Source organism: Balaenoptera physalus (genome assembly GCF_965194825.1).
Source record: "Balaenoptera physalus genome assembly, chromosome: 1".
NCBI classification, from domain to species: Eukaryota; Metazoa; Chordata; class Mammalia; order Artiodactyla; family Balaenopteridae; genus Balaenoptera; species Balaenoptera physalus.
In genome coordinates this window covers 108,854,434-108,878,171 of record NC_138882.1, presented here as the reverse complement: position 1 = coordinate 108,878,171, position 23,738 = coordinate 108,854,434, and the positions used below count along the sequence as shown (strand labels likewise).

Genomic DNA, 23,738 nt, shown 5'->3' with positions numbered 1-23,738 from the left:
CAATATCAAAAAAACAAACAACCCAATCCAAAAATGGGCAGAAGACCTAAATAGACATTTCTCCAAAGAAGATATACAGATTGCCAACAAACACATGAAAGAATGCTCAACATCATTAATCATTAGAGAAATGCAAATCAAAACTACAATGAGATATGATCTCACACCAGTCAGAATGGCCATCATCAAAATATTTACAAACAATAAATGCTGGAGAGGGTGTGGAGAAAAGGGAACCCTCTTGCACTGTTGGTGGGAATGTAAATTGATACAGCCACTATGGAGAACAGTATGGAGGTTCCTTAAAAAACTAAAAATAGAACTCCCATACGACCCAGCAATCCCACTACTGGGCATATACCCTGAGAAAACCATAATTTAAAAAGACACATGCACCCCAAAGTTCATTGCAGCACTACTTACAATAGCCAGGACATGGAAGTAACCTAAGTGTCCATCGACAGATGAATGGGTAAAGAAGATGTGGCACATATATACAATGGAATATTACTCAGCCATAAAAAGAAACGAAATTGAGTTATTTGTAGTGAAGTGGATGGACCTAGAGTCTGTCATACAGACTGAAGTAAGTCAGAAAGAGAAAAATACCATATGCTAACACATATATATGGAATCTTTAAAAAAAAAAAAAAAAGGTCATGAAGAACCTAGGGGCAAGATGGGAATAAAGACTCAGACCTACTGGAGAATGGACTTGAGGATACAGGGAGGGGGAAGTGTAAGCTGGGACAAAGTGAGAAAATGGCATGGACATATATACAGTACCAAATGTAAAATAGATAGCTAGTGGGAAGCAGCCACATAGCACAGGGAGATCAGCTCGTTGCTTTGTGACCACCTAGAGAGGTGGGATAGGGAGGGTGGGAGGGAGGGAGACGCAAGAGAGAAGAGATATGTGGATATATGTATATGTATAACTGATTCACTTTGTTATAAAGCAGAAACTAACACAACATTGTAAAAAATTATACTCCAATAAAGATGTTAAAAAAAACAAAAAACAAGTAAAGCTCTATAGCTTGATGGGTAGGCCATCAGATAGAATTCGAAATGTAGTATATTAACTTGCTCTCCTATGTTTTATGAGACTGTTTATGAGAGCTCTCATAAAATCTATAATAATTCTAGAAAGAAGTCATAGAGAATATACATTATGACAAAGTACTCAAGAAAGAGACAAGAAAAGACTAATTACTATTAACAAATTTTTCAAACCAAATCAACACTGTAATACCTATGTAAAAATATGCTCTCAACAAGACTAAAAGCAATAGTTTTTTACTAATTGTATGAGACAAAGCTTTAGTGTCTAAAGATCTTCTAAAATATTCCTATTGCTTCCTCAAATACAGACTGCCTCATTTCCTGCAAATTGTTTTTCTAATTCTGTTCAAGAATATCAACTTCATTAAAACTTTAAAGACTTAAAATAAAAAACAAAAAACATAGTGCCAAAATGTTTAGGTGTTTCTAAGAGTTGTTACTGTACATTTTACAATAATCAAGCCATTGAAGATTTGGGGTAACATGTAAAGACACAAGGCAAGAACATTAAAGTAAGCATTATGCACACCTGCTGCTATTAAAAAATTCAACAATGCTATTTTCAGTAAAGTGTCATAGATAATAGGACCAACAGAGGTTGCAGAAACTATCAAAACATCAAAAGTAGAATCAAAGGTTTTAGAAATCTCCTTTTGAAGCTGGAAAGTTGAGTCAAAAATAATAGAAAAATTTCTTAATCAGAATATATTAGGAATATTTTTGTAACATGAATATATGTTAGAATATATGTTAGAATATAATGAAAATATTAGTCAGACTAAATTTTACAATCTTATAAATATTACATATGCCCAGGGTTTTTTTAAATCTTCTTTTCTCCTTTTACTTTCACATTATTTTTTACAAAAATGTTAAATCATAGCATTTAATGATTATAGTTTCAATTGCCATCCAGCAATGATTTGTTCAATCAACTTTATTTTAATGGGGTATGTAGGTTCACTTGGAGTTGACCAGAATTCATTGTGGTGGGGAGATGCATCCTCTCCCTCTGTCTTCTGAAGGAGCCATTGTGCATGGAAACAGAGAGATGGTCCAGTCTTTGCAGCTCAGGCCAGGAGAGACACTCAGTTTCACTATGGTCACTTGTGCAGAAACAGCCAGTGAATCCAGCTGTGGGGAGTATCAAGATCCCAAACATCGCACTCTGCAGAAGGTGTCTTACTGTCCTTAGTGAACTTTCTCAGCAATTGACCTTCCTCTGAGGCCATGGCAACAGGAGGTTAGGCAAATCCAGGCTGATGTGGAGAACAGCTTTCCTCAAATCAAAGCCCAAATAAGACTGAGGACTTTGTAAAGATATCTTATGGGTTTGCTCCTTGGCTAAAGTCAATGTGATCTAGACCTTGAGGAAACCAGAGTGTATGTTAATTTCCATTAATAAAAGTGAGGAGAAATGTTTACAGAAACAGTACCACCTCCCTCCAAATCCACGTCCTTCTCCTTCCCTGCCTTTTGTCTCCTCTGTTACCTATCAATCACCTGAAAGGAAGATCCTCCTGAGCTGACAGCGTCCTCTAGCGAGAAGATAATGGTATTCTCTCCGTAGATTAATGTTCTATTTGAAAAGCAAACCCCACTGTCACCCACTGCAGAGCCACACCACTACTTTTAGTGTGTGTTCTTGTGCTTCTGCGTGATGAGTCAGGATTCTCTTTTTTAAAATGCTTGGCATTCCTCAGAAGAAATATATACACAGGTAAGGTTGCTACTATTCTGGTAATCAAGTAAAGAATTGCTCCATTTCTTAGCTGCCCTCAGCACCCCAGAGCTGTTTGGGTTTCATACCCCCACTACCTCCTGTGCTACTGTTCATTTCATTGTGTGTTTATTTTTATTTTTTAAATACAATTTTTAAAGGTTACACTCCATTTACAGTTATTACAAAATATTGGCCATATTCCCTGTGTTGTACAATATATCCTTGCAGCCTATCTTACACGCAATAGTTTGAACCTCCCTCTCCCCCATCCCGATATCCCTCCACACACACACTGGGAACCACTAGTTTGTTCTCTATATATGTGAGTCTGCTTCTTTTTTTGTTATATTCACTAGTTTTTGTATTTTTTAGATTCCACATATTTTTGATTTCATACAGTATTTGTTTTTCTCTGTCTGACTTATTTCACGTGGCATAATGCCCTCCAAGTCCATCCATGTTCCTGCAAATGGCAAAATTTCCTTTTTTTTATGGCTGAGTAGTTTTCCATTGTGTGTGTGTGTATATATATACCAGATCTTCTTTATCCATTCATCTGCTGATGGACATTTGTGTTGCTATCATAGCTTGACAATTGTAAATAGTGCTGCTATGAACATTAGGGTACATGTATCCTTTTGAATTCGTGTTTTGTTTTTTTTCAGATTTATACCCAGGTGTGGAATTGCTGGGTCATATGGTAGTTCTATTTTCAGTTTTTGAGAAACCTCCATACCGTTTTCCACAGTGGCTGCACCAATTTACATTCCCAACAACAGTGTACGAGGGTTCCCTTTTCTCCACATCTTCACCGACATTTGTTATTTGTGTTCTTTTTGATGATAGCTATTTGGACAGGTATGAGATGATATCTCATAGTTTTGATTTGCATTTCCCTGATGATTAGTGATATTGAACATCCTTTCATGTGCCTGTTGGTCATCTGCATTTCCGCTTTGGAAAAATATCTATTCAGTTCTTCTGCCCATTTTTTATTCAGGTTGGTTGTTTTTTTGAGGTTAAGTTGTATGAGCTGTTTATATACGTTCTATATTAACCCCTTATCAGTCATATCATTTACAAGTATTTCCTCCCATTCAGTAGGTTGTCTTTTCATTCTGTCAACGGTTTCCTTTGCTGTGCAAAAGCTTTTAAGTTCAATTAGGTCCCATTTCTTTATTTTTGTTTTTATCTCCTTTATTTTAGGAGACAGATCCAAAAAATTTTGCTGCAATTTATGTCAGAGTGTTCTGCCTATGTTTTCCTCTAGGAGCTTTATAGTATCTGGTCTTACATTTAGATTGTTAATCCATTTTGAGTTTATTTTTGTGTGTGGTGTTAGAGAATGTTCTAATTTCATTCTTTTACATGTAGCTGTCCAGTTTTCCCAGAAGCACTTATTGAAGAGACTGTCTTTTCTCCCTTGTATATTCTTGCCTCCTTTGTTGTAGATTAATTGACCATAAATGTGTGGGTTTACTTCTGGGCTCTCTATTCTCTTCCATTGATCTGAGTGTCTGTTTTCATGCCAGTACCATTTGGTTTTCTTTTTGTTTGTTTGTTTGTTTGTTTTTTGAAGAGAGGTATACTTTTTTATTCTCACAAAGTCTCTATTTCTAAATAGACCTATAATACGGAATCTTACCTTGAGATCCATACATAAACATCAAGAATATTTTATTTTTATTTTTTAAATTTTTATTGGAGTATAGTTGATTTACAATGTTGTATTAGTTTCAGGTGTATAGCAAAGTAAATCTGTTGTACATATACATATATCCGCTCTTTTTTTTTTAGACTCTTTTCCCATATAGGCCATTACAGAGTATTGAGTAAAGTTCCCTGTGCTATACAGCAGGTTCTTCTTAGTTATCTATTTTATATACGGTAGTGTGTAGATGATAAAGAAGGTGTGGTACGTATATACAATGAAATATTACTCAGCCACAAAAAAGAACAAAATAATGCCATTTGCAGCCACATGGATGGACCTAGAGATTATCATACTGAGTGAAGTAAGTCAGACACAGAAAGACAAATATCATATGATATCACTTATATGTGGAATCTAAAAAAACGGGTACAAATAAACTTATTTACAAAGCAGAAATAGAGTCACGGATGTAGAAAACAAACTTATGGTTACCAGGGGATGGGGGGGGAGGGATAAACTGGGAGATTGGGATTGACATAGACACTATACAGTTTTGATTACTGTAGCTTTGTACTATAGTATAGTATGAAGTCAGGGAGTGTGATTCCTCCAGCTCTGTTCTTCTTTATCAAGACTGTTTTGGCTATTCAGGGTATTTTGTGTTTCCATACAATTTTAAAATTCTTTGTTCTAGGTCTGTGAAAAGTGCCATTGGAATTTTGATAGGGATTGCATTGAATCTGAAGATTGCCTTGGGTAATCACATTTATAAGGAAACACTAAGCTATGATACTAAAAGAATCTAGACTTTTTCTAAGAGCTCTTTCCACAGTTATCACCAGGAATTCCCACTGGCCCTTACACAAGTAATCCAAATGTAACCTACTGTAGGATTCTAGGCCCAGTCATTTTAAATAGTTTGAACTTGGGTCCACTTAATGATATATTACAGCTGTCACTCCTTATTCTTATATCCCTCCTGGAGTCTCTGAAGAGGACAGGTAAGCATTGCTTGTGGCTCTGCATTCACTGCTGTCCTCGTCAACCTTCTACACCGTTGTCTGCAGCCAAGTAAGCTGTCAGAGTCCTCTAGAGGATGGAGTGTTCCCACAATTTGGTACTTGCTTGCTGGTGAATCTATGGTACCCTTGGAATCAAAGACTCTCTTCCCATATCCTCTAGATCCACCTCTAAGTTCACTTGCAGTTGCATTTCCTGTTCTTTGACATTTCCCTGTATTCTGACAGCTTTCTACATCAAGTATCCACATTTTTCTGGCCACTGCCTTAGGACTTTCTCTGGGACCAAGGTAGAGCTTGCTCAGCCACATTCAGGGTACCCCAGAAGGCCGGGGGATCTTACCCATTGAACTTCTTCATTCATAAGAACCTTCTCTAAAAGGCTGTGCTATCTCTGCCTGTTAACTAGGCACCATGCCTTTATCTCCTTTTCCCCACCCCGATGAATAAATCAGTTGTGTCTACATATGCCCAAAGCCAAATTGTAGCAATGGATAAGTTTAAGTTCTTTCCCAGCAGTCTGAGTGGTCTTACACCAAAGACAGGTTAAAACCAAATCTGGGATGTTCTCAGACTATTAAAATAGACTGACTCTGTAGAATGCAAAGAAGATCTAAGGTGGAGTTAAGATGGATCTAAGATCTAATGAAGTGGAGTTGTCTAAGCACATAAAATCCCATGTGAGTCTCAGCTTCAATCCCTGCTATATGCACATTTTTTCAATTAACCCTCACAACAACACTATGGGATAAGTGATATCCTTGTTTAAGAATGAAGATGCCAAGATACATTGACTTGTCTAAAACAGCACACTTAGTAATGGGAAGACGTACATTTGCATTTCAAAGTGGGGAAAAGAAAGATACCATCTATCTGGTGTCAGTATTATCAAAATTATTAACTAGAAAATATCCAAAGCAAGAATTGACTAAGACTTTTAGCAAATGTGTGGATACAGTATAGTTTCATCTTCTTCAGCACTAACGTAATATTGTCAAGATAAATGCATTCCTTCTTCAGTATACTCTTAGGCATGTAGAATATACATCAATATATTCCTAAGCATAGCACTATTTATAGTGGTATCCAGAAAAGTTTTTACTTTTCCCATGGGACAGAAGATGGTAATCTTTTATTCAGGCTGAAGACTTTGTGCATATTTATAACATCATTGCTAGAAGTTGTTTGTTTGGGGGAAAGCCCAGATAAAATTAAGTCATCTCTCAAATATTAAAATTAATTCCTATTTCAGTCTTTCAAGACATATGCCCAGCAAAAGAACCAAATGCTTTCATCATCTGCATCTTTAAAATGTATTTTAAGTGCCACATGCCTTAGCTAACAAGATCCCTAAGTTTATGTCAGTAGATCCTTGTAGTGCTATAAATATTAGACTATTGTTGAGGTTCAGAGGCCCGTTAACTCATTGCCAGAGATTTCCCATGTGAAAGATGGAAAGAATATCATAAGATTACTGTCTACTTCAAAGATTCACATGCAAAGATCAGTGAAGCTGTTCTGACTCCTTAAATTAGGAAACAAAAATCTTCCATTCTTTTTATACTTGGAATCTTTAACACACTTCAGGGAAACAGACAAAATGCTCTTTGAAATGGTTTGTTTATTCTTTACTTAAAAGAAAATTTCATTTGCAGATTCAAAGCCAGCGTACAAATACAACCCTCTGAGTCCTCTTCAATATGAGTCATGGAATTGGGGATATCGTTTTCCTTGGCATGTGTAGGGTCTAAGCTCAAAGAAAGGATCCTGTGTTCACTTCCTTTAATCAAATTATATGTTTCAGTCTGTTTTTGAGCTGTCCTCTGCTATCTTGCACTTGGCAAGGATAAATCTAATATTAACTTTCTGTTTGGGGCAAAATACTAAGTTTTGTTTCCATAGTTTTATCTGTGCTTTACTTTCTGCACAAACAAGCATGTGGCTTAACTTACATTTACATGTCACCCTTACTAAGTCCAATGCATCCTCTGCTGCCTCAGTCTTTGTCCCAGTCTTTCTCTACCTCTGCCAGATCGTGAGCAAAGAGCCTTTGGCCTGGTCTCACGCTCACTAATAATAATCCCTTTCATTGCTGGGTCTGGGCCCTGGGAGCAGTCCTTTGCCTTATCACAGGACTCCCCTGATTTTATTATTTCTCTTTTCATTTTTCAGCAACACGCTACCTTCTCTTTTCAATAATTGATTATATTCATGATTTCTGCCACTGGATTGAACATGAATCTCTTTAAGCAAAGAGTGTAGATTTTGAAAGACTTTAAATTCCCTCAATAAATTCCTAACTAGCATAAACCTCCACTCACCTGCACCTGATACACAAATGTGTCATCCTTAACTGTGACTCAAGGAAGGTGAAAGGTATTGAAGCAAAGCAAGCCTTTTATTTATTAATTTTTTTAACTTTTTATTTTTATTTTATTTATTTATTTTTAAAATGAAGTAGAATTGATTTACAATTAGTGTCAGGTGTACAGCACAGTGATTCAGTTTTGTTGTTGGTGGTGTTTTTTTTTTTTTTTTTTGGTATTTATTTATTTATTTATTTTTACATCTTTATTGGAGTATAGTTGCTTCCCAATGTTGTGTTGATTTCTGATGTATAACAAAGTGAATCAGCTATATGTATACATATATCCCCATATCCCCTCCCTCCCACCCTCCTTATCCCACCCCTCTAAGTGGTCACAAAGCACCGAGCTGATCTCCCTGTGCTATGAAGCTGCTTCCCACTAGCTATCTATTTTACATTTGGTAGTGTATATATGTCAGTGCCACTCTCTCACTTTGTCCCAGCTTCCCCTAACCCCCGCCCCCACGTCCTCAAGTCTATTCTCTACGTCTGTGTCTTTATTCCTGTCCTGCCCCTAAGTTCATCAGAGCCATTTTTTTTTTTTTTTAGATTCCATATATATGTGTTAACACACAGTATTTGCTTTTCTCTTTCTGACTTACTTCATTCTCTATGACGGACTCTAGGTCCATCCACCTACAAATAACTACAATTCTACAAATAACTCAATTTTGTTTCCTTTTATGGTTGAGTAATATTCCACTGTATATATGTACCACATCTTCTTTACCCATTCATCTGTTGATGGACACTTAGGTTGCTTCCATGTCCTGGCTATTGTAAATAGTGCTGCAATGAACATTGTGGTACATGTCTCTTTTTGAATTATGGTTTTCTCAGTGTATATGCCCAGTAGTGGGATTGCTGGGTTGTATGGGAGTTCTATTTTTAGTTTTTTAAGGAACCTCCATACTGTTCTCCATAGTGGCTGTATCAATTTACATTCCCACCAACAGTGCAAGAGGGCTCCCTTTTCTCCACACCCTCTCCAGCATTTATTGTTTGTAGATTTTTGATGATGGCCATTCTGAACAGTGTGAGGTGATACCTCATTGTGGTTTTGATTTGCATTTTTCTAATGATTAGTGTTCTTGAGCCTTTTAAATATCACTAGATTGGCATCAAGTTCAGCAGCAATTAACGTTGGCATCCCCAATGAAACATCCCAAAGCTATTTAATGGGAACAGCTATTAGTACTGCACAGAACACCAGCCTTGGCTCTGCTTCTTTCTGAATACTAGACCTGCCATAGTTAACCAGGGGCCTCCTGGCATCAGATAAAGCCAAAAATATTAGAAGTTAGAGCGCTAATTATAGACTAAATTTTCTGCTCTTTTTTGTGACTAAATTTTCTTCAGGATGCTGACCCTGAAGCCATAAAATCTTGGCACCTGTTGTTTCACACTGAAAAGTGTTATGCTTTTCTCTTACATACTGAAGTAGTTCATGATCTTAAAATACATTTAGTGAAAAGGCCGCAGCTTTCTGTTATTTTTTCCCATTCGTTCCAGCAAGGTCAAAGGAACAGAGCAAGACTAACCTGTATTGTTATACCAATTTGGTTTGCCTTATGTTACATATAAGAGGGTTTTCAGAGACATAAATTGCTTTTTCCTCAACCTTTCTTTTTCTTAGTACTTAATGGAGATTGACAAGCTTAGACATCGAGCTCAGTATTGCCAAAGTGGTGCTTGGGCCAAAAGCTACTTCTTCTTTCTGGGCTTCCCTTGTTCTTTCTAATTCCCAACAGTTTACCTAGAGTATAGTGTAGCAAGATAGCGTCTCTCCCCAGAGACTTGGCATTTAACTGGATTAGGATTCCAAGACAAATAAAATGCTTCATGGCCTGGGAGCTTAATTCAGCTCTTGTTAATTAACTAGTCAGTGGATTGATGACAAGAACTTTAGTTTTACCAGGAAAAAGAGAGACTTCTGGTTTTTCCCATTTTGTCATATGTGCACTTTAGAAAAATTGATAAACTACTGAACCCAATCTGAATGCTAATCTCCTAAGATATCTACATTCTAAATAATGAATGTCAAGGTTAGGACTGATGCTGTATATTGGTGGGTTAAGTATATAGTGTGATTTCAGGAGCAGCACACGTTCTCTTACCAGTCTATAAATCCCCTCTGCCAGCCCTCTCCAACCTTGCATATTATAGTTAGATTTATATTATAGGCTCTAAATGCCTGACTCTTTGAGTTGCAGCACAAATATGTTGTTTCCTGAAAAGTGATTTTAAGTATCGTGAAGGTATAGCCTCTTAAATTAATGGATTGGTTCATGTCAGTGAATTCCCTTATTGGATGGTGGACAGCAACAGGGAGAACATCAACACCCATGCTCTCCACTGTGGTAAACTCACAAGGCTACTCTCAATGACACATTCAGGGGCACTAATCTGTTACTAATCTGGTAAGGAAGAATGACAGAGAGTGAATAATTTCCCCAAAATTTAAGAAGGCAGTTTATGAGTGATAAGGAGACTGGGCCACTAAAGGAACTAACATATACATACATACTAGAACAATTGTATTTAACCCCTTTCCCTAAAAAACATTTCTTTTTCATTCATTCAACAAGTATTTCTTGAGTGCCGACTATGTACCAGAAAGTGCTGCAGGCACTGAAGATTCAGCCGTGAAGTTGTGTGATTTCCACGTTAGAATTATCACTCTGGATCTCATGTGAAGAAGATACATCAGGGTGACAAAGTCAAAAGCAGGGGAGTGAGTTAGGAACCTATTCCAACAGTCCAGGAGAGAAATGATAATGGCTTGAAGAATGATAGTAGTCATGGAGGTAATTTGGGATATAGATTGAAGGTAGAGCCAACAGGACTTGCTGACGGATTGGAAGAAATGTAGGAGAGGCCTGAGCAAATGGAGGAAGAGAAATGACATTTACAAAGATGGAAAGACTAAGGGAGTTTTAGGACAGAATCAAGAGTTCTGGTTTTTAGATAAGTGTTGATATGGAGTAGATAGTTAGATATATTAGTCAGAAATTCAGAGAAGAGGACTGTCTGGAAATATGAAGGTGGAAAATTTTGGCAGATGGATGGTATTCAAAGCTGGGTGTCTGGATGTGGTCAACTAGACAGTGAAGATAGAAAGAAGAAAAATTTCAAATCTTGGGTCACTCCAAAACCTAGAATTCAGGAAGAGAACAGGAGCTAGAGAAGGAGATTGGAAAAGCCTATCTAGTGAGAACCAGAAGAGTTTAGTGTCCTGTAAGCTGAGTGAAGAAAGGATTTCAAGAAGAAGGGAATGATCAACTGTGTTGAATGAAGCAGAAGGTAGAGCAAGATGAGAAATTGGACTTGACTATTGAGTTGGCTAAGTAAAGTCAACGGGGAGATTGACTTTGACAATAGCAACTTCAGTAAAAGGCTGGCAGTAAAGGCCTGATTGTGATGGACACTCAGTGAGTGAGAAGTGAAGTAGTGGAAGCAGGAAATGTAGACACTAGTCTCCCCAAACATTTATTAAAAGAGAACAAAGATATGAGGCAGAAGCTGGAGAGGGACATTTGGCCAAGCAAAGTTTTTGTTGTCTGCTGGTCTGTGTTTAAAGAGGTTGGGATTCTTCAGGTGGAGAGAAGGAGAAATGACCTAGAAGAAGAGGAACAAGAGTGCCTACCTTGCCTCTAGCCAGGGCCAGTGCAGGAGAAAACAATCACCCAGTGAGAAGGTTGTGATGGAAGTCGTGTCCTCAGGGAACTGAGAGGTTCTGCTATCTCACCCTGCTGAAGGGAATGTTGAGAGAAGAGGCTGAGGGTACAGATTTTGCTAATGACAGACCATGAGCTCCAAAGAACACAGGGGAAGGAACTGGTAGGTTGGGGTTGGGAGGGGTGAAACTGTGAGTCATAAGATGATGGGCAAAGCTTACAGAGTAAGATTTGAGAAAGTCTGAGCTTCTTCTGTTGAGTGTGGTCCATAGGAGTGTAGAAAATATTGATATAATATATGACATTATGTTCCTTACTTTGTCACTTCCAGGCTGCCTTGAATGTTTACTTTATGATATTTTATATTTTAAATAAACTCAGGTGAAGATGGTAGAGACAGAAATATGATCTACAATGTGATATGGCCAGGGTACCAGATGGCACTGAGAATTTGGAATATGTTTGTTTCTGGTTTAAGAGAGGGAAAGAGTCAGAAGGGGGACTGAGTTTCTCACGAGGTGAATTTGTAGGGTTCTACCAGGCAGAGGCTGTAGTATATAGGGGCCTGCTTCCTTAGCTACCATTAAGGCAGAAAAAACCTCACACTTTTTTTTTTCCTCTTACCCATCTATCTCTTCTAAGATTAGGCAGGGGGTGGGAAAGTAGACATTAAAGAATCAAGAGAAATCCAGAGAACATAAGAATATAAACTTTAATACTCCCAGTTATTTTAACTCATTTTCCTTTACTGCAAATAATTATCCATTTGAATTTTCCCATGTTTATCCTATTTTCAAGACTTTTTATTTTTAGAACATGGAAAAGGAATTGTATTTATACCTGAGACCTTAAAGAGTTCTTAAACTTATTTATATTTCTTTTGCCCTTCAACTTATCTTTTTTACTTGCTTCCATTCTTATTTCAAATAGAGTGACTGGAATCTTATAAAGCTGTATCACTGGTTTGCACAGAGAAGTATAGTACATACATGAATAAAGACGAGAAATAGATTACTCGCAAGTAGAACAATAATATACGGACAGTGAATCTAACACCTAGAAAAAAAATCAATGCTAGCTCTTCTAGTTGGAACCCTCTCAAGATTTCATGTATGCTTCATTTCTCTGAGTTTTATTCTGTATAATTTGATGAGAATTTTACTATCTTTTCGGTGCTTGAATATCTCTATAGTCATGCTTACTAGATGTTGTTTAAAAATCCTCAGATTACTTTTTTTTCTTGATGTTCTGGTAACTATTTTTTCTTCCAGTTACTAGGTTGCTCACTGAAATGACATGATAAACCTATGTGCATTTCTCTTAAAGCAAAGTTAATGTCGAATGTTAATAAATTGTCTTTTTACTCAGACATGCAATTTGTTCCCAATAGCATCCTGGTGCTAGTAGGAAAAACAGCCACACATCATTACCTCAAGCTCATCTCCTTTTCTTTGCTACTAAGTAGAGTTGCAACTTGCATACTTTAGATAAATGGCCACTTGCTCTTGTGCCAGATTGTTAGTATTTTTTAATTGGGATAAATGTCAAAACCACACCATGTTTAAAAATCATGGGTAAGAAAGAAGGTGAAGCTGGATATTAATTTTTCCATTTCTCCCAAATCTTAGGGACACAGCAACAACAAACCCTGCAAGGAGGAAACTGACATGTCAGCTCCAAATGTTTAAAGAAAGGTGTACCAGCTCAGTACAGCCAGAAAGATCAGTATGACTCAGCAGGCTCCTAACCTTACCTCCCGTCAGAGAAAAAATTATAAACAAAGAAAGAAGATAAATAAGCCATACCTTAAAGAAAACCTCATTGAAAACACACCCCCAACCACTCTGCAAAAAAAGCAGATGAAAAGATTTGTGAGAAAAGGTTGTGATTTGTAAATATGTGTGTATGTAATATGTCCAAAGAACCTTCCAGAATTTTTCTCATACTCATCTACAACTTAATTTTATTAAATCTTCCCTTAATAAGGCACCAAAATCCATCAGGGGCTGTCATACTGACCATATTAAATGAGAGAAAAACTCAAGAAAAAAGACAATTAACAAAGCAAAAGAAAAAAATAAGCATGAGAAAATCTTAACAGGAAGTAAAATTCTGGTAGGTGAGCAGAGGATTATGAGGAGTGGAATACAAAGATCTCCAAGGAAAGTGTCTCCCTGCTACACCCCTCTCCCCGGGAACTCCACAAATAAGACAGACGAAAGTCACTTAGTATGTTTTCCCCTCTCTGAATTGTAAGGGAGTGAAACAGATTTTAGGGAGAGATGATGAAATAAGAGTGAAAATATAGACCTCTTCCTGACTTTTTCTGTAGAAGCTAAGTTTTGGGGCTGCATTCTGCGTTGGGAAAAGATAGGAAGCTTCATGCTTCCTGCCAGAGAAAGTGGCTATGAACCTCAAACTGTCACAGACAATTGTTGGAAGAGGGAAAAATATCCACTTTATATCAAAGCTGAAGGAATATCTTAATTAGACTATTTGTGTTATAAATGAGTAAGAGAAAAAAGAAACGGCAAAACCTCAATTCTAAGAATGTCAACACACACACAAAAGAAAAAGAAATAAAGAAACGGCAAACCTCAATTCTAAGAATGTCAACACACACACAAAAGAAAAAGAAATAAAGAAATGTATTATTTAAAGAATGAATGTAGAGTCTTATATGGAAACAATTATATCCAAAGAAATAGAACTTTTCCTACAAGTGCCCTATACACTAGAAGAATATTTAAAAAGAACAACAACACGAATTCAGTGACAGAAGACTTCAAAAATGAGATGAAGAAACAAAAGAATTAGTAAGACTGCAGAACTGAGAGAACCAATTAAAGACTAAAATAATACCCACAGGGAAATGAATGCAATGCAAACAGCAATAAGCTCACTAAGGCAAATCTGAATAGTGAAGAGTACAGAGATTTTTAAGAATCTAGGAAGAAAACACAAGTCATCCCTGAGAATGGGGACAGGATGAAAGCAGAGGCTGTCCCACTCGAAAGCATATGGAATGGATTCCCCACAAGAAAGAAGGATTCTTCTTTCTACATAGGAACATAGAAATGGTGTTAGGGAGGCAAAACATCAGAAGACTAAGATAAATACAGAGGGTCACCGCACAATGATGAAAGTTTCAATTCACTAAGAAGATATAATAATCAAAAGAAAATAACTTCAAAATATGTAAATCAAAAGTTGGGTGAGCTATAGGGAAATTTGACAAATCCATGGTCATAGGGAGAGTTTTCAACATGTTCCTCTCAATTATCTGATATAATCTATAATATAATATAATATAAAAATTCAAAAATATACCATCCACCATATTCTTTAACCACATGCAGTTAATCAGTTTCAAAAAGGTAAATGAAAATCCCCATGTACATGAAGAATTTTTTTTTGGAGGTGATGTTTATGTTCAAGTTGGTCATGGTAACATAAGTGTATACATATGTCCAAATTCACCAAATTTTGTACATTAATTATATGCAGTTTCCCCAGCTTTATTGAGAAATAACTGACATACATCACTGTGTAAGTTTAAGGCATATAGCTGGATGATTTGATTTACATATATTGTGAAATTATTACCACAACAGGTTCAGCTAACATCCATTTTCTCATAAAGATACAGTAAAAAGAAAAGAAAGAAAAATAAAGGAAAAACAATTTCTCCTTGTATGAGAACTCTTAAGGTTTACTCCCTTAACAACTTTTCTGTATATAGTACAGCAGTGTTAGCTATAGTCATCATGTTGTGTATTATATCCCCAGTACTTACTTATCCTTTTTTTTGGTTCTTTTTTTTTAAATTGGAGTATAGTTGATTTACAATGTTTTGTTAGTTTCAGGCACATAGCAAGTGAATCAGTTATACATCCACTCTTTTTTAAATTGTTTTCCCATATAGGTCATTACAGAGTATTGAGTAGAGTTCCCTGCGCTATACAGTAGGTCCTTATTATTGCTATTGAGTGTTATGAGTTCTTTATATATTTTGGATATTAACCCCTTATCAGACATATGGTTTGCAAATATTTTTCCCATTCCATAGGTTGTCTTTTCACTTTGTTGATGGTTTATTTTGCTTTGTGTAGGCTTTTTAATTTGATGTAATGCCACTTGCTTATTTTTAATTTTGTTGCTTGTGCTTTAGATGTCATATTCAAAAAATCATTACCAAGACACTGGAGAATTTTTTTTTAATTACTTCTAAATATCTCATTAGTGAAAAAAAATCATAGAATTAAAAAAAATACTTTGGGATAAATAATAATGGAAATGTTATATAGCATAATTTATTTGATTCAAAAAAGTGGTATAAAAAAGATTTTATAGATTAAAATGGTAATATTAGAAAAAAAAGGCCAGAAATTCATGAGTAGTAATCTCATTTAAGAATGGCTAGTGATGAAGAACATTACATGTAATAGCATAAACTTATGACCAGTTACAAATATTAACTAAAGTCTCATAAAAAGTTGCAGAAATGAGGACTAAGGTACTCAACCCTACTTTCTTCTGAGAGAGAAAGAGATTGATTCTATTTTTCCTATATACCTTTCTCCAGCTAATTTATGTAGGATGAATTACTTGCTGGTAACAATGTAATTTAGTCTACAGCTTACAAAATACCAAGATGTGATTGTAACTACACTAGTTTAGAAATGAACATTACCCAGAAATAGATACAGAAACAGATGAGATTTGGAGCTTCCCTTTTGAGGAGAGAATAGGTAGGTTTTTATTTGCACAAAGGATAGCTGAATTATGTTAAGCGCATTGTTCTTGCTTTCATGTTCTTGTTCTTATTGTTCTGTTCTTGTTTGAAAGTTTAAGTGTGGGAAGAGTTTGAGTGGTTGCTGAGCAACCAAATGAGTTTTTAGTTGACTCATTTAACACCTGTTCCAACTCATGTCTAGTTTGCCCTCCTGGTCCTCTGAAGACTTGAAATCCTTCCATCTGGGCTTCAAGTAAGTGATCTATGCTCTGTATCTATACCAGACTTGGACTCGGTACTAGTAAGAAAAAGGAGGAAGAAGCTGATTTTTCTTTAGCAAGTATCATGGTTAATTTTTTGTGTCAACTTGGCTAGGCTATGGTGCCCAGGGTTTGGCCAAACATCAGTCTAGATGTTACTGTGAAGATAGTTTTTAGATGTTATTAAGATTTGTAACCAATAGACTTTGTAACCAATAGACAGATTCTTCTCTCCATAATGTGGGTGAGCCTCATTCAATCATTTGAATGCCTTAAGAGAAAAACCTGAGGTTTCCCAAGGAAGAAGCAATTTGGCATCAAGACCACAACATAGAAACCCAGCTGCAGATTTTGGATAAATACTGCAGCATCAACTCTCAACTGAATTTCTAGACTGCTGACCTGCCTTACAGATTTCACACTCACCAGCTCCCACAATCCCACAATCAGGTGAGCCAATTCCATAAAGTAAACTGAGAGAGAGACAGAGAGAGAGAGAGAGAGAGAGAGAGAGAGAGAGAGGCAAATCATGGCAGGTGTGGTGTTTTGGCTACAACAGTCCAAGATGTGTATGAGTGGGTACTGGGACCCTTGACATTTCAGCCACACCAAACTACTTAGAGTCTACCAATGCCTTTGCACACATTATTTCTTCTTTCTGGAATGCCCATCATCTCACACCTCTCCATGTCACCTGAAGGACTCCATCTCACACTCAACTATAAATTTCTCTAGAATAATTTTTGAAATTCTAACCAAACACTCCCTTCTATGTGTACCCCTTCTATGTGTGCACAGATTACTTTTTTCCATGCCTCTACTATGGAATGTATCTTATTATTGCAATTATTAATTTATATACCTATTAATTCCTCTCTTGCCATACACACTAGAATATGAACTTGTAAATGACAGAGAATTTATGCTGTCTTTTTTTGTGTTTTTTAAATCTAAAATCTTATTTGGACTATAATAGTTTTTTACTGCTTTGTTGAATTAACGAGTGACATTTAATTTATGTAGCAGCATCAGTGTTCACACATCCCAGTTTCTCTTAGTCTAGGCCTTCTTGTTGGCTCCATAGCAGTAAAGCACTTAAGTTATCTCCTCGGCTATTATTCTCTCCCAGTGGCACTCACCAGCAGAAAGGGTCACACCTACAAGCATTCAAAGAAAACATACAGGTAAATAGCTTACTAAATTCATGTTGCTTTTGTTAATCAAATGCTTACAGAAATACATAAAGAATAGTATTACTTAAAAACACTCCTACATTGGACCCCCATCAGCTTTCCTCTGCTGATTTCTGACTAGTTGCCAAGATCAAAGGTTTCAGAATCAAGTAAACCTGAACTCAAAACATACCTTCATCACAAACTAAGCTGCAGAGATCTTGAGAAAGTCACCTAACTTCTTCAAGTCTCACTTTCCTCATCTGGGAAACACAGCTTAGAAATACCTACCTTAACAAAATTTTGTGAGAATTAGGCATGTAAAATAATTATCAGAGTATCTGGCATGTAATAAGCACTAAATAATTGTTAACCATATAAATTATTATTATTGTAGTATATTAATCAAGGAAGAATTTGTAGAAATTAATGCCTGTGAAGAGAGATTTTTACAGCCCATTGATGCATCTTTAAAGTGGATATGTATATTATTTGGATTTGAAAATTATACCTAGTCCTTAACTATGTGTAATAATAAAATAGTGTGATGGGTAATATGAGGTCAAAGGGTAATGCCTTTATCATCTGCTGACTTCATACTTATTACCTCTTCTCTGAGGACAGAGGTGCATTACTTCTTTAGTTCTTGTAATATTTTTGATTGGTTGGTGAATAGTCTTATGCTCCCTCTTTACAAATAAATTCATCTGCAACATTTCATAGTCACTTGTTAAAAAGTAGGCATTAAAAGACAATGGTTATTCTTTAAAGAAAAAGAATACAAGAAGGGTAAAGCTCACCAAACTTTGGTCTACAAATGTACCTTTGACATACAATATTTTGGAAGCAATGAGCTCAACAATCCTTCTGCCAAGGTGATCTAGGAGCAGTTTTGCCTGAAGGTAAGGGCAGCCAAATGGTTGGTTGCATTATTTTTAGCTTTATAATTTGTCAATAAAATGAGGAACCTCAAGAATATCTCAGTCTCCTCACCATCTAAGATCAGCTTCATGCAGTCATTCACCATGTTTGTAATTTTAGACAAAGTATGAGTTAATTTGACCTACTATGTTTGCAGTATCCATTTTATCTTCTTTCTGAATGAGGTAAAGTTAAAAGATATACTGAAAAGAATTATGGCACAAAACATGAAGATATCCATCTGTTGGTTTGAAAACTCGGGAGATTCCCGGGTGAAGTCTGAAACTGGCATATGCGGAGTGCAAGAAAAGACAGAAGAAAGATGTAGATCACTCCAGATTGACAGGTGGCAGGTTTATTGAGCAAAGGAACTTACCTAAGAGGCTCGTCTTGTGCTGCCACAAGATGAATAGATCTCCGCACTGCCCTCCAGAATCTTAAAAGGGTATGTAGAGGCCTTAACTAGGTTCAGTCATGTACTCAATCCTGATTTTCTCAACCACACATTGTTCTCTCAAGGTCGCATCCTTGAAAAGTGCTCCAAGTGCAGGAACAGTGGGCACAAAGTGCATTCCAAGGACAGGGAAGGGGAAGAGGAGCCTCCTATCACGCAGGTCCAGCTCACAGGTCAACCAGTGGTCACATCCTCTGGATGTCCTCCTCCAGCACCTTCCCCCTAAGAAGCAGATAAACGCAACTAATTCCTCCCAAAGAAGATATTTTATGAACAACTTGAGCAAATTAAAAGCAATTAGAAATCAAGCAACCACTACGTCAAAGGCTAATGATGTTTACTTTTTCTTTCTGCTCATCTATATGGTATGAACCTGGGTGTCCCATGGTGATTGGTTGGCATATTTGTCCTCCTTCTATCCTTTTTCTCTAGCTTCCTTCAGTTAAAGTTCAGTTTTAAAGTCTATTCTCCGTTCAAATGGAATATGCAGAAGGGATGAGAATAATTGGTATGTCTTTCAAACTGTGCAGATTACCTACGAAGAAGGTACAGGGAGCAAGAATAATTTGAAGATCTTTTATTTAGTACATATTAATAGAAATAGTTGTATCAATAATTGTATACGTTAAATTCATAACCCATGAAATAACCTTATGAGGTAGGTATTATAAAACCAGTTTTACAGATAACATGACTAATGCTCAGAGAGATAAACTCATTTGCCCAAATATACACAGCAGAGCTAGGATTCAAACCAAATAGGTCTGATTCTAAATCTCAAACTCATGCCAGACTGGTTCCCTTTAATGAATCCATTGTACCCAGTGATGTATACAATGAGAATTATCCTTCAAATCTGAGAAATTAATAATTTGAGGTAGACAAAAAACATATTTCAAGCCTCACATGTCTTGACATAAGCCAAATATAATCCAAGTGTGTAAGGTCTGCTGAGTGGTTTTGGGGAATGTAAGAAGGGATTATGTCCCTTTTAAGGTGGGGGATGTGGAAGAGGATTCCTTTGGGGGTTAAACTGTTAGTTTTGGGTGTTAAAATTGAGACATAGAAGAGAGGTCAAGTGAGCAAGCTGGACATATGAGACTTCATCTAAAAGGAAAGAAATAATGAGCCATGATTTCTTGGGAAATTTCTTGGGATGCAAAGCTAGAATATTGATGCTTTCACAAGTTTTTTGGAAAAAAGAAAGATTTATTCATGTGTCTGATGTAAAATGAATTCTATCTTTTTCAGGTTGGCTTCACTGACGACCTTCAGGGATGCATTTAGTTCAGGTCCCATGTCTCTTTCTGCTGAATCACCTCCATTGCCTTTAGATAAATCTTTCTCCTTAGTGTCCATGTAAACTTCAAGTTATAAATAGTTCAACTTGCTTTGTTCTAAAAAGTTGGCTGAAGAATGAAGGGACACTAACAAGATATGAAATATTTTCTTTAAATTAGAAAGGAATTATTCAAATTATGGTTAAAGGAAACTTTCAGACTTAGGTACCAATTATTAAACATCATGTTTCTCTCTCTCATTTCAGGAATGTTGGGGTAACTTAAGGCCTAACACAAAGTTATCATCCAACATAAAACATTACCCAGATATAATTGTGTCATTTAAAAATGATTGGGCTATATGACACTCTCTTTTACCAGTAACTTTAAAAATATCTATTAAGCAATCTTCCAATCTCTTTTCATATCTCTCTATATTAATATATGAATGTATATATATATATGACACATATATATCATATTAGTAGGATAATGCATTTGTTATAATTGAATAGTTGAAATTAGCTTTTAAGATTATTAATTTGAAAATTCTATCTCCCATTTATATTAAAGTTTTAGATTACTCCATACTATTTTCCCTATTATTCAAATTGAACGCAATTTGGGTAGAAAAGAATGAAAAATGTTCTCTTAGACATTCCTCTAGGGAAGAAAAAGGAAAAGGCAGTTCAGAGAGATCTATAAAATCTTGAATAATTTTGGTTTATCTCGAGTTTTTACTACTTCTTAAGAGCCTCAGAGGAAAGGCAGTTTCAAGCATTTGGGCTATCTTCAGAAAAATGAATTTTTTTTAAATCCTAAGTATTATTTACATAATAAGATGATCTTTCCCTAAAGCTCTCAGGTAAAGAGGGATTAGGTCACATCCTACACTCATTGTCTTTATCATCATAAAACATTCTTTACACACTTGTAGGCAGAGATATTCCATGAGATAGTCCCTGAGATATTCCATGAATTCAAACACCAAGGACTGTCTGCAAACGAGGAAAGGCTGCATTAAAGACTACTAGCTACCTATCATTTTAAGGAAATCCCAGCAATTTCATTAACTCTCATCAGAGGCTATGGTTGGCAGTTAGATATGCTGCTTCTCTGACTTCTGCACCTTCACCTTCTATTGATGTTTCACCACTCTCAATCATTCATTTAATATTTTATTAATTTATTTAATATTTTCAGCTAGTGTTTTCTTTGCACATATGACGGGACAGCCATACATGAGATTCTGATACTAAATATTGAAAAAGACATAGTGCCTGAACTCAAACAGCAATGGACAATTAAACAAAGAGCTGCACATACTGTAGGTAGAGATCAAGTGAGAGGTACGTGTGGGGTTCAGTGAACCAGGAAGTGGTCATATCCTCTTGGGGAGTGAACATTGCCTGAATATTGAAGGATAAGTTTAGTTGCACCAGCTTTAAGCAGGGGGATGAAATGATGAGATTCTCATTTGCAACAGATCAGTCTATCAGCAGTGTATAGATGACTGGGGTAGAGTAAGATGGAGGGAACACCGCCAGGAGAAAAATAACCTCATGAAATCACAACTAGGATAATGAGAAAGGAAATACTAATTTTAGCTGGAAACATCTTAACAGAATAGGCTGTTTAATATGTTAATCTAGTCAACTGAAGAAGCAGGATCTGTATCTTAATGTCTTGGCATTCATCTCTCCTTATGAAGTACGACATTGTGGAGGCTCATGGCAGGGAGCATAGAAGATAAAAGGAAAACAGGCAAACTCAAGTGACAAAGCATTCGTGCTTCACATCTTTTCAACTGCAAGACCATTTCCTGGATGAATGAGTTTATTCAACCTGGCAAAAGCTCACCAGGCAGGTAACACAGGGAGCTCATCAAACCCCTACTTGGAAGCTGTCGTCAAAATCTAAAACACCTGTGGCATCACAACCAAAGTGAATTCCAAATCAGTCCTTTGTAAAGGAGGAAGTAGCTGTTTGGGATAAATACCTTTGTGTGGATTCACATACTGCAGAAAATGAGATTTTTTTTGCCAGCTCAAGAAATACTGCCATATCCAGACAGCTGAGGGCCACAATAGGGAAAAATCAAGGCTTTCAAAGCAGCAAATCTCTACATTCACATCACAGTATCAATGACATAAAAGATGGTGAATAGGGCTGTACAGTCTATAAAGTTTTCACGTACATGTCTCATTTCCCTTCATTTGTTTTTATCTGCATTTGGAGATATGTGGTGATGGTGGTGGTGGTGATAGTGGTCTGTGTTGGGATGTGTCTCACTGTTTATTGTAATATGAGAATCAGGTATTTCAGGAAGACTGGGTGGTGTAATGGAAAGAATACCAGTTTGGGGAGTTGGATGAATCTTGACTGAATTCTAGGGTAATTTCTGTAGCTTCCATTTTCTCATCTGTAAACTGAGATAAATTAACCTCTTAGGTTTTAAGATATCTGTATCATTGAAAAAAATAATCTTGTAATTGTGATTCTGAAACTGTCCAGGTTTCAAGCTCCATTTCTATAATCACTAGTTTTTACACTATGATTTTTAATAATGCACAGGAACACAGTGATTGTGTTAGAACTGACTTTATTCCTAGACATGAATTTGCTGTGTAAAGACTATGCTCACTTTAATACTTTCAATACATAAAAACGACTGATCTCTACTGCTACTCTGAGAACCCAGAAATACATGTCAGGCAGCTAAAGAGAGTGTAGTGTCTTAAGTTCACAAACAAAATATGGCAGAAAGGATGTATAAAAGTGGGAAACCAGTCACCTTCAATTGTGGAAGAGAAGACAGCAGCTCTCAGAGAAAAGATAAAATTGTAGGAATAAATTGCAATGTTTTTTGAAGTCCAAATCATTGCTAATTTTTCCCTCTAAGACAGTAATTGTCTGATCATTGGGTATGTTTTAGTTTGGTCAAATATTAAATCATCTCAATATGATATTCTAAGAAACCTCGTTTTAGTTTCATTATTTTCAGAGAAGTTATATTCAAGAAAATCTGAAATATGCCGTAAATGAGAATAATTGGAGCAGTAAAAGTAGAATACAGTAGGTCACTTGTTTTTCACAGAATCAGTAAAATGAACTGCTGGTGGCACAGAGTTTCTAATTTGCATTTGCTTAGCTTACACTTTAGCCAAACTCTACCTGAGATGTCAAGTTGAGTATATACCATCCCAAACTCATATTCATTTACACAATATGTCAGTGATGAGTGCAATAATAGAACATATGGAAATTTCTGTTCCCTCCTTTTATACCTGGGATCAGCTGACACGTTTTTTAAAAATTAGAATAAAGTTTCTGGCACTGCTATAGATTTTTATGGTGATGTTGACCTCTTCAGTATCATTTTGAGAATAAATGAGATAACATGTCTAAAG

General features: G+C 36.3%; 1 long non-coding RNA gene across 1 annotated transcript; it reads right to left on the bottom strand.

The window, feature by feature from the left end:
- Window positions 1–870: 870 nt before the first annotated feature.
- On the bottom strand, window positions 871–14,814 carry LOC309646676. Its single transcript, XR_014255509.1, has 2 exons — window positions 14,103–14,814; window positions 871–14,043 (listed from the first exon to the last, which is right to left on the bottom strand). It is a non-coding gene; the product is annotated as an uncharacterized lncRNA (long non-coding RNA).
- Window positions 14,815–23,738: the final 8,924 nt, after the last annotated feature.